The following is an 11,231-nucleotide window of genomic DNA, read 5'->3' on the forward strand; positions in this document are numbered from 1 at the left end:
GAGCCCTGGGGAGCCCCGCTCATGACCGGCCGCCAGCTGGCTTTAGCTCTGTTCCCCACAGCACTCTGGGCTCGGCCAGCCAGCCACTTTTTTACCCAGCAAAGCGTCCACCCATCCAAGCCATGAGCCACCAGCTTCTCTAGGAGGATGCTGTGGGAGATAGTGTCAAAGGCTTTGCTAAAGCTCAGGTAGACACATCCACAGCCTTTCCCTCATCTGCTAGGCAGGTCCCCTGGTCATAGGAGGAGATCAGGCTAGTCAGGCAGGATCTGCCTTTCATGAAGCCATGCTGGCTGGGCCTGATCCCCTGGTTTTCCTGCAAGAAGAAGCAGTGGCAATGCCAAGAGGGGACCCCAGACGTCCGGCTGCATCCCCTGCCTGCCTGCGACACTGTCGCCGGAGCGGGCAGACACCCGCGATGTGCTTTGTCCCCTTCGGCGTGAGAAGCCAGACAGCCCCCCGGGGCAGCCCCAGTCCTGCTGCGGGGCAGGGGAGCTGGCAGGGGACAAAGGCCCCTTATTCCCTCGCCATGAGCATCCCTCTGCCCCAGCAACCCCGCAAGTGGGAGGGCCGATGCCGCTAGAGGGAAGCAGCACTCTCCTGTCAGTTCCAGGAATCCTGATTAAAAGGGAAAAAAGAGAGAGGAGGAAAAAAATGAAACCCCAGGGTTTAATTAAAGCCCAGGGAGACCCCAGAGGAGCTGCCTTCCCCCAGGGCAGCCCCATCCTGTCCCCAACATCCAGCCTCCGCGGTGGGTTTTCCCTCTGATGTGACACTGCTGGGCACCGACCACTTTGTAACCTGCAGGCCATGCCCTCCCCGACGGCATCTCAGGATGACAATGGTGCTGAACCCCCTCTTTTGGGGTCCAACAGATCCCAGGAGCAATCAGGGACCATCGCATCCCCTCCGCAAGCTCGGAGGGTCCCCTTCTGCTCTGTCCCAGATGGGGAAACTGAGGCACAGAGCTGCTCAGCAGCCCAGCGATGGAGGCTCCTGTGCTGCAACCTCACAACTGCCTGTGCTGCCCTTTGAGTGGGGTGATGGACGGGGACCCTAAAAGTGAGGGCAGGTCCCAGCCTGCGTGCACCTCCATCCCCAGGGCCCCACAGCCCGGGGGAGCCCCGCTGGAGCAGCTCCTGCCTGGGAAGGTCACCCCCTCCCAGGTCCCCTGTAGCATCCCGGGGTCCCCTGGGTCCCTGGCACAGCTGTGTGTGAACAGATGTGCTGTGGAAGCTCCATCTTGTGTCTGGCAATGCTCCTTCTGAGGCCACAAAAGCTCTTTTGTGCCTTGACAGTGCAGGGAAGCGGATGCTGATGAGGACCAGCACAAGGTGAAGGTGTTCAGTAGTGGCCGGACCTGCCAGGGACCCCGTAAAGCCCAGATGAAATGGGGTTGGCCCCAGGGAGCCACAGCCAATCCCTAAAAGCCGCCCTGAGCAGGACCTGTCTCTCCTGGTGATCATTGCTCCCAAAACCCTGAGTCACCACAAACTGATTTGGAGGCCAGATCCTGGCAACCCCCAGCTACAGCAAGCGGGAAGTGTAAAGCTGAATATTGGGTGCTCTGGTGCCCACCCTCGGCCACGTGCCTCCCTCCAGGGATAAACCCCAGGAGCCTCCGCCTCCAGCCCATCTGACAGGATCAGCCCCCACGGCCCAACACCGTCCCGATGCATCCCCCACCAGCCGCTGGGCTTTCCCCCAAGGACGACTTTGTCCCGGGAGACTTCTATCTACTTGCATCTAATCCAATAACAACATCCTAATTGGTGACAAAGCCGCGGCTATAAACACCAGGAGATTTATTCCCTTTTGATGTGAGATTCACACAGGGCAAAATTCAATCATTAAACTCGGGATTTATGGAGCTGGGGGCTGGAGCTTTGCACCCCCCTGCCCGGGATCGCCCCGTGCTTTGCATTTCACAGCAGCCGTTGCAGGCGTGTTTTCTGTTGGGTTTGTGCAGCCCCCTTCCTTTTTCCTTGCTGTGTAAAATGAGTGTTTTGCATTCATGCAAAAAAGGGAAAAAGGCTTGTGGCAATGGGGATTTTTGGTCCAGGGCCCAGGTTTTAGGGTGGGAGCCCCAGGAGCCGCCGGGTTGGAGCCAGCGACAGCCGCACGGCAAAACCAGAGGAAAATGGGTCCTTTGTGCGGGGAATATCTGGTGGGTGATTCAGCCGGGGCTGACACCGGCGGTATGGGCTGACACGCTGCTTGGTGGCAGCTTGGCATGGGGGGGACCCGACGTGTCTCCTCGTGACCCACCAAGACTGTCCCCAGCTTCGTGGGCTGGGGGAAGCGGCACAAAGCCTCAGTGGCTGGTGACTCGCGGGGTTTGGGATGGAGGCGAGGGGCTGAGCAGCCCTGAAGCAGCCAGGAGCATCCTGTGCCTCGGGGATCGAGGTGAAGGTGGCCGTGGAGGTGCAACCCTGAAACAGCACTGGGCTGAGACCCTGCTGTTGGGTGATGGCAACGAGCTGCGCCCTTTGCTTGAGTCTTTTTATTGAGGCTGCCACTATCCACCACGTTTTGGGGGGACATTCCTCCACGGGGCAAAGAAATGGTGGCTTCAAGAAGCAGCTCATTGTCCTCGGGCGGCGCAGCCTGGCCCAACTCCGGCCATCGCAGCACGGGAACAAAAAGCCTCCTCTTCTCCAGCCCTCCACAACTGGGCGTCCCCGGCCGGGACTGTCCCCGAAAAATTTATGGCATGAAGTTTGCAAACTGCGGAGAATCCGAGCACTTGGCGGCTGGTGACCCCGGGGACGCAGGGCTGTGAAGGCAGGCGTTGATCCGCAGGGATGCGGCAGCAGAGACACCCGAGAGGGGAATGTCTTTTGGCAGAAATGAGGTTTTCCAACACAAACCGTGGGTTTGGTTCACATGCGGCAGGATGGGGCTGAGGCTGCCGCCCCGTTCCCACCCGCCTGGCCCTGGATGGGGGTCTCAGCCTGAGCCCCGGCAGCTCCAGCCCCGCGCCCGGCACATAACCCAGTTAGTCTCAATAAGCGTTTAAATTAAATTAGTTAAACTACATTAAATCCCTACGAGGACACGGTTCAGAGTGGAAACGGCCTTAATGTGATTTCAGTTGACTTCCCTGCCACGATTTGCAAGTCAGAGAAATCGAATTAAGGCTGTTTTCGTTCTGAACTCTGTCCACACAGGCCCGTAATGCAGCTTAATTAATCTGCTTTAAAATTGAGCCTGTCTTTCATTTGGACAACTTCACCTCACTCACCCCGGAGCAGCAAAAATAAACCCGGAGCGGGTGGTGGGGCTGGGCTGGGACCCCCCGGGCAGGCACGGGGCTTGGCCATGGGTTTGAAGGTGGAAAGTCCTGGAGGGTTTACAGAAAACTGGGATTATTCCTAATCCCATCAGGGAATAATCTGGGGTTAAGCTCCATGCAGCAGCGAGCTGCAGCCACCCATGCTCGGCTCCCCAACACCTGGGGAGCCGGAGCATCCCGGCTCTCTGCTGCCCAGGGAGGGTCCCAGCAGCGCCGTGGGCGCTGGGACCAGGGTTTCTCAGCTCGCCTCGATGCTTATCGCCGCTTAACAAAGTTTCCTCCTCAGTGGAAGCGAGCAGCCAGCTGAAACCGGCTGCATTAAGCACCACGCCGCTCCTGGGTAGGCTGTAATGGCTGGTAATTGCCGACCAGCAGCTCTGAGGAGGCTGGGGCTGGGCCAGGGAAGACCTCGGCCCCCCAAAACCCACAGCCCCTTTATCTTGCCTGCATCCTCCAGCTGCTCCCCATCCCTTTCCTCTGGCTGCCACCAAATTTGCAAAGTAAATGGGCTGCTCAGGTCTCTGGCACCAGAACACAATTCCGGGAGGGTCTGGCGGCTACCCCAGCGTGCAGGGGTCCCTCGCATGCTGCGAAGCGGGTCTCTCCCATCCTCCCTTCACGCCCGACTCCCATTTTCTCTGCAAAGGTAAAATGGCATCTCCATAAAGGAGCTCCAATTAAAAGGGAGTTAATGACTTAATGAATCATAACAAAATCTGCTTGCATTAGCACATGAACCACTGACCCTCTCTGGTTGTGGCTACCAGCTTTTTAATTGCATACCTTTTTATTTCCTTCCCAGCAAATTGGCTGCTCGCTAAGCGTGTTGGGGGAGGGCGAGCGGGGCTCTGGAGGGTGGGGGGCAGGTAAAGGCCAGCCTGGAAGGGGTGAGTGAGCCCCCCTGCACCCCATCCCGTACCAGCACTGACCTGAAGCCTGTGCCCCAGCACGCCGAGGAGCTGTGCTGTCAGTCCCTTCTCCTTTCCCCTGATGATGAGCATTTGCAGTGCTGCAGAAAATTAAGACTTAAATTAAGATTTTTGGGGTGCTAGAAGCTGTACAAACCCCCAAACGATGTTTACGGGCTGCTGCAGCCTCCCACCCACCCACCTTAGAGACCCCCAGAGCAGCCAGGGGGGCTAATGGGGCTGGACTCTCCTCCTCATTAACCACTCGCTAATCCCCATCACACGATGTGGTGCAGCTCCAGGATGGGCTTTCCCCTCCCCACAGCACGGCTGTGCCCACCCAGGGATGCGCACGGCGGCTCATACCCTGAGCCACGAGAGCATCATCTAACGGGCGCCTTCTCACCCCCTGGCTTTGGGGGGAACGATGACGGGGGGTTGTTCTGCAGACACCAGAATAACACCTAGCCCACCCTGGGCTCTGTCTGACATTCCCCCCTCTTCCCTTTTTGGCATGGGCCGCACTTCCCTTGCTCGTTCAGGGCTCCGCCAACACCAACCTGCTGCACCCACACAAAAGGCAGCACCAGCCGTGGGTGCTCCGTGGGGGCGGCTGAGCCCACCCGCGTGGGGCTGGGCGATCGATGGCTCTGCACTGCCGTTGGATTTATGGCCGGCTGCGCCCAGCCCCGCTCCCCTCTGCCCAGGGGCTCTGAAAGCATTTTCATCTGAGCTGGTGCGTTACAGGAAGCACTGGAAGGAGCTGGCCCCGCACTGGCATGGCAGCACGGGAGGGCAAAGCCGTGGTGTGGCCCTGAGACAGGGGGTTCACCCTTGGCTGGTGGAGGCTGGGGGCCTGGGGAACCCTGGGACTGCTTTGTGGGAGCTGCTTTGCCAGGGGGATGCTGCGTTTCTGAGCTGCTGCCTGAGTCTGCTGGAAGGGCAGGAACAGTCCCCAGCTTATTTGCAGAAAAAAAGACAAACCAAACCTGACAGTTTGGGGGTGATGTGGCCAGGATTTGGTGGGGGTCTCTGCTTCCAGGGTGCCCAGAGGGAGGAAAAACCCTCCTGGTGGGTTTTGCATGGCTTGGAGCAAGGTGGGGTTCAGGTCCGGGGGGGATGATGCTGTTGGTGCATCCCGGTGGTCCTGGACTGAGACCACCATGTCGCACCAGCGCCATCGCTGTCCCTGACTCGAGGGTCCCCAGCCCTGAGCCGAAATCCTCCCAGGGGGACAGGCGGGGTTTGGCGCACGTGCATCCTGCGCTGGGACAAATCCTGCCCTCTCCCGCTGCAGCCCATCCGCCCCTGGGACAATAGCATCTCAGTCTCGCCTCGCCGCCAGCAGCTGCCCGCACGGCCGTGCCCCACGGCCCCGAGCCCCTTCTGCTCCCCGGGGGGGGAGGTGCGATGCCCCCCACCCTGCTGGGAACAGCCGGGCTGAGCATCCCAGACCTGCTGGCTGGGCGGTTGTTTCTAGGGGAACTACGAGGGGGTCAGGGGGAGGTCTGAGATGTTTTAGTCTTCCTGTAATGTCCTTAATTGCTCATTTATTTAGTGCAATTAGTCCCAGGTGCTTGCTCTTGTCTGCGTGACCCTGGTGGATGCCTCTCCAGCCTGGCCCGGCTGTTCCGAGCTGCCAGATCGATCGGCTCCCTGTGAAGGTTGACGAACCCCCTCTCACCGCCGAGCCAGGCTGCGGTCACGTGCGTGCACGTGCGCATCCCTCGCCCATGACCTTGTCCCTGACATGGCCCCCCTAGTCCCTGCCAAGGTCAGCTCATCCCCAGCATCCCACTGTGCCCGTGCAGGAGGGATTTGGGGGTGGGGGGGGATGCTGCACTGCAGCCCCCCCGGGGAAGCAGCACCAGCCAGAGCATCCTCACCCCAGCCAAAACTGCGCAGAGCACCGGAGCTGTGCCGTGCCGGGTCAGCGTGGCGAGCCGGCAGCCAGACGGGCAATGCTGGGTGCAGGAGCCATCTCTGGAGCAGCTCCCTGGAAAAAAAAAAAAGCCTCCCCCCCACTGCCCCCATCTCAGAGGAGGCAGGAACGCTGCCGGAGCTGGCGGCTGCCGGCGGAGAAACAATCCGGCGCTTTGTGGAAGCTGCCGTGAAAAGAAATCACCCCGAAACGGCGGCGAGGTCAGGCAGCCCCAGGCTGCCTTTGTCCCGCAGGCAGGGCGCTGGAGGGGGGCACAAACCGCAGGGCCCCTTCGCTGTGAGTCAGGGCAGGAATCACCAGCGCTGGCAGCGAGTGCCGAGCAGGGGGCTTGCAGGCACTGGGGGGGTTCGCAGGCACTGGGGGGTTCACAGGCATTGGAGGAGTTCCCCAGACCCTGCTCTTTGCCTGCCAGCTCAACCTGCCCCACCACCGGCTTTAGCAGCCTGGCTGGGCAGCTGGTGGGGGGGTTTAGCAGCCGCCCCCCTCGGCTGAGCTCCCCGTCACCTCCAGCCCTTCCCTTTAACTTCTCCAGCTTCTAAAAGGCCGGGGGCTTTCTCTGCCAAATGCATCTCCATCGCTCCCCAGGTATTACTTCCCCCATGGCTCTCTCCCAGCATTTTCATTGCCTGGCACCGTTAACAACCGGGAGCTCTCCGAGATTAAACCTTTTTGCTGCCTATTTCTCCATACACCCAAATTTCAATGCACTTTAACCGTCTACCAATTGATTCCCTAAATTCCCCACTGACACACATAATGTTTAATTCGCAGATACTGGGAAAGAGGCAGCTCAGGGGCCGTACGAATCCATCCTTAACTCAGCTGCGCTCAGCCAGATCACAGAGCATCAGGAAAAAGATGCTGAGAAAGCCGGTTCTTTGTGAGCCAGGTGCTGGGGGCTGGCTGGGGCAGGGAGGGGGGCTCCGCTGGGGCAGCCCACGGGGCTCAGCCCTGCACCTGGGCTCCCAGACCTGGCAGCAAAGTTCACGTTGACCAAAAGCTGCTACTGAAACATCCCCAAAGCCAGGAGGGCAAAGGCACAGCCTGATCTCGCCCCATAGGGAATCTGCTGAGCTCGGACGGGCCTGGGAGGTTCTGGGGAAGGCGTATCCCCCCCACCCCTCCGGTTCCCGCCTCCCCCCAATGCTTTCATCCAGGGGATAACTCCTTGCTGTCTTCAAATCTGGCCATGCATGACGAGGCCATATCCTGCCCCGTCCCCCCTTTGCTTTGCAACAGGCAGAGCTGTGAAGCTGCCCCGGGCAAGGCGGGGGTGCCCCCAGCCCCCCCGGCATCCCTGCCCCGCTCAATCTGGGGAAGCCTCGACAGCAGCAACCAGAAATAATGAATCCGACTGCGAAACGGAGATGAAAAAACACTTCAGCTAATGGCTGCCCATGGAGACGGCTTTGAAGTTTATTGAAGCCAGACCTTTGGGGGCTGCACGGGTCCCCGGGAGGGAGCGGGGGGGTTCAGCCCCAGGGAAAGCCTGGATTCATCCCCTCCTCCAGAAACACCAGCTGGACATCTTGTCCCAGCTGGGGTCAGCCCTCAACAGCACGGCACGGGGAAGTTGTGGCAGCAGGGACATGCTGGGGACGTGCTGCCTGCATGCAGCAGGGAGGGATGGGAGTGGGGTCCCCAGGGCTCAGGGGGCTCAGCCCAGAGCTGGGGAAAAGCCCCCCCAGGATAGCCACCACAGGCTCCAAGCCAGCCGCATCCTGGAGGAGACCTTCCCCCACCAGAGAGGTGACATATGCCCCCCATCGCTGCTGAGGAGGGGTCCCTGCAGCACCAGAGCAGGGTGGGTGCTCCGGGGGGGAGGGAACCCCAGCTTGGGGCACAACTATGCAACCTCCAGCAGAGGCATTTTGGGGGGCAGCTTCCCCAGACCCCTGCCAGGGGAGGGTGTGGGAGCAGATCACACTCACCCACAGACAAAACCACTCAGGCACAAAGGAGAGCAGGAGCTGGGGGCACTGGTCCCAGCTGGGCTTTATTGCTGGGCTTTGCTCTGGCTCTGCATTAGGGCCGGAGCTCGGTTTTCAAACTGCTGCTAATTGAGCAATCAGGCAGGCTGGTGGCAGAGCTAATGAGAGGGGCTGGGGGTGGCTCGGGCGGTGCAGAGCCCTCACCTTGCAAAGCCAAATCCATGGGACCAGGCAGCTGCTCCCAGTGCTGGTCATTGCTTTGCAGGGGAGGAAGCAAAAGAGAAGGTCTCTTTTTACTGCTGGGATGGAGGATGAGTGGTCCGTGAAGGTGATGCAGCATGGGGGGAGCAGAAAGCCCTGTCCCAGGGAGTTTGCATGAAGCTGGGACATGGATGCAGCCCACCGGCTCTTCCCCACCTCCCCTGCAGCAAAGGGGAAATCCTTAAATCATTTAATTCAATGAAGCCTTGTGGTTGCTGCCAGTTAAATAGATGGATCGCAAGGACCTCTCTGCTCTCCCCTCTCCCAAAGCTGATCCTTCATTTAAATCATTTTCCCAGGTCTGGCAGGAGGAGGCTGAGGCTGCAGAAGAGGGGCTGGGGGGGATGTTAAACACCCAAAAAGGTGGGTCCTGGGGGGCTGGAGCCTGTCAAGGGGTTGAATGCTGGGCAGTGCTAGGGGGTTATTAGTGTCCCAGCATGACTTGGGACCTGTAGCATGATGGACCTGACCCAGGTGTGAGCAGCCCCCGGGGGGACCTTCACCCATCTTGATCCCTCCTCGCTCTTCCCCATCCCGCAGGGACGTGGCTTGGGAGCAGCAGGGTTTCATGGATGCTACCGGGTCTGGGACCTCCACCCTCCATGTGTGGGGTTTTGGGCAAGGAGAGACTGAGGCTGAGCCCTCCCTGCTTAAACCGCCTTCGCACCTCTGGGAGCAGCTGCTCTGGGAGCTGATCCGCTGGGGAACGCCGATGGCCATCAAAGCAGAGCGATGCTCCCAACCTCTTTATACAGACAGTAAAAAGCTTTAAACAAAAGCTGCTAAGTAAATAGTAAAAGCCAAAAAAGACTGGAGGGAATTTTTGCCCTGATAGGAACTGCTCCCCCTCCCCCCCAGCTTTGCCCAAACCTCCCTGCCGGGCAGTTATTTCCCCGGGCGATGTCTCGGAAGTCTGCACTGCACCAGATTTGCTCCCCGGGGCCTTTGAATGGAGATTTTATGAGAGCTAATAAATATCGAGAGTGTAACTGTTCAAAACGCCACTTGCCAGCGTCTCACAGTGGGAGCAGGGCTGTGGGGGGCTTTGGGGGTTCTCACTGCGAGGGGTTGGCAGCATCTCCCTGGCCACATCGTGGGTCCAGCTTGGCCACGGGGCGTTACAGAGGTTTATGCCTCCACAGATACATGTAACCCCTCTGGACACGAGCCTCCTTGCTGCTGCCAGCTCTGCCTTCGCCCAGGCGTGAGGGTGGGATCACCTTCCTCCCTCCTGCATGCTCCCCCATCCTTCCCCACTGCCCTTCTGCTGCTGTGACGGTGACCCCAGAGCTTGGTGACATGAATACAGCCAGCAGCAGCTCCTTTCCAACCCACCTTGCCATCAGCTGGAGGGCATGGGGATGAACCAGAGCCTCCTGAGGCCAGTGATGCTCTGCCCCCCTACCCCAGCAGCTGGCCGAGGTTGGGGGAGACATCCGTCATCCAAGCTGTCACACTTTCCTGGCCCTGGATGGGACCCCGCACCCTCCTTTTTATAGTTCTTCCTGGGGAAAGCATCCCTGCTGCAGGCAGCTATTGGCAGGGGGGGAGATGCTCTTTCCAGAGGAGCCAGGAGCAAAGCTGCTGCTTTTCCCCAAATCCCCTCCATGCTTTAAAATCTTTGGGAACTTGCAGCAGACTGGCCAAGCCCCCCAGCTCCACGCGGCTCCCTGGGGAGCACAGGTTAACTTCCCGTGATGGAGATGCCCTTCCCCAGCGCGTGCGTGGCCAAGCCCTCTGGGGTTCCCCCTCCTCCAGTCTGGGGACAAGTTCATGGAAGTGTTTCCCAAGTTTTCATGTTTTACTGCAACCCCCCGCCACCTCCCCTGGCCCCTGATGGCTACAGAGAAAGCTGGACCTTGCAAACCTGGGAGGGGGTGAAGGTGGGTCCCCACATGGCATCGCAGGAGGGAAGGGGCGATCGTGTCCTTGGAGGAGCCCCGGCAAGGACAGCAGCTGGAGAAGACGCCTGGGGAAGGTTTCCCTCGAGGGGAACGTGCCTGAGCTGGTCTCTGCCCTACAGACGTGGTTAGAGCAGGAGCAATCCTCTGCTTGAAGCACTTTGGGCTCAAGGGTTTCCGTGCAGAGCGAGCAAAGCTTTCACCAAAGCTCCATACAGACGGAAGTATTGCACTGATTGCTTGCTTTTTTTTTTAATTAAATACAGTTGTGGGGGTGAAAAGCACGCAGGATGGTTTATTTTAATTTTACTATCCTTTGGAAGTGCTGGAAGTGGGATTTCCAGTAGAGCGTAGCAAGGCTGGGTGCTGAGCCAGGCGGTGTGGCTCTTGCCCCCAGCACCTTGCCCTGCTCGCTGCGGTCTGTCCGTCCAAACTGGGAGCGGGTCCCGCTCTCGAGGGGTCACAGCTCCTTTGCAGCAGTCACCGGGGTGAGCAGAGCCAGACAACGTGGCAGCAAGGGCTGCATGGGCGCAGGCACCATGGGCAGGGGGCAACCTGTGGTGCAGAGCCCCAGCGATGAAGCAGCATGGGAGCAGACAAATAGCTGTGCCACCAGCTCCCCCACCTGCACCCTCAGGCCTCGGCACCTTTCCCTACCCTGGGGGTCCCAAGGAAGCCTCCCATGAGCAGCCGACACGGGAGAGCCACCCACTGCCCAGCAGCTGCCTTGGACCCAGGTTAACCTGCAGAAAGCATCGTTACAAGCTTTCCGAGAGTTGGCTGGCTAAACCACAGTGGCAGACAGAAAACCAGCTATGGGGGATATCAGAAAAACCAGAGCAGGGGACTGGGGCCACGTTTTGGGTGAGTTGATTCTGCAGAATAATCAAGCCAAGCACTTGAGCTGCAGAGACAGGACCTGACACAGTGGGTCACGTTCCCACCCCCAGCAAAGACCTCCAGCTGAAACCAACGGAAAGCTCTGAATTTGTG

Source organism: Phalacrocorax carbo, chromosome 25, assembly GCF_963921805.1.
Source record: "Phalacrocorax carbo chromosome 25, bPhaCar2.1, whole genome shotgun sequence".
In the NCBI taxonomy this organism is placed as follows: Eukaryota; Metazoa; Chordata; class Aves; order Suliformes; family Phalacrocoracidae; genus Phalacrocorax; species Phalacrocorax carbo.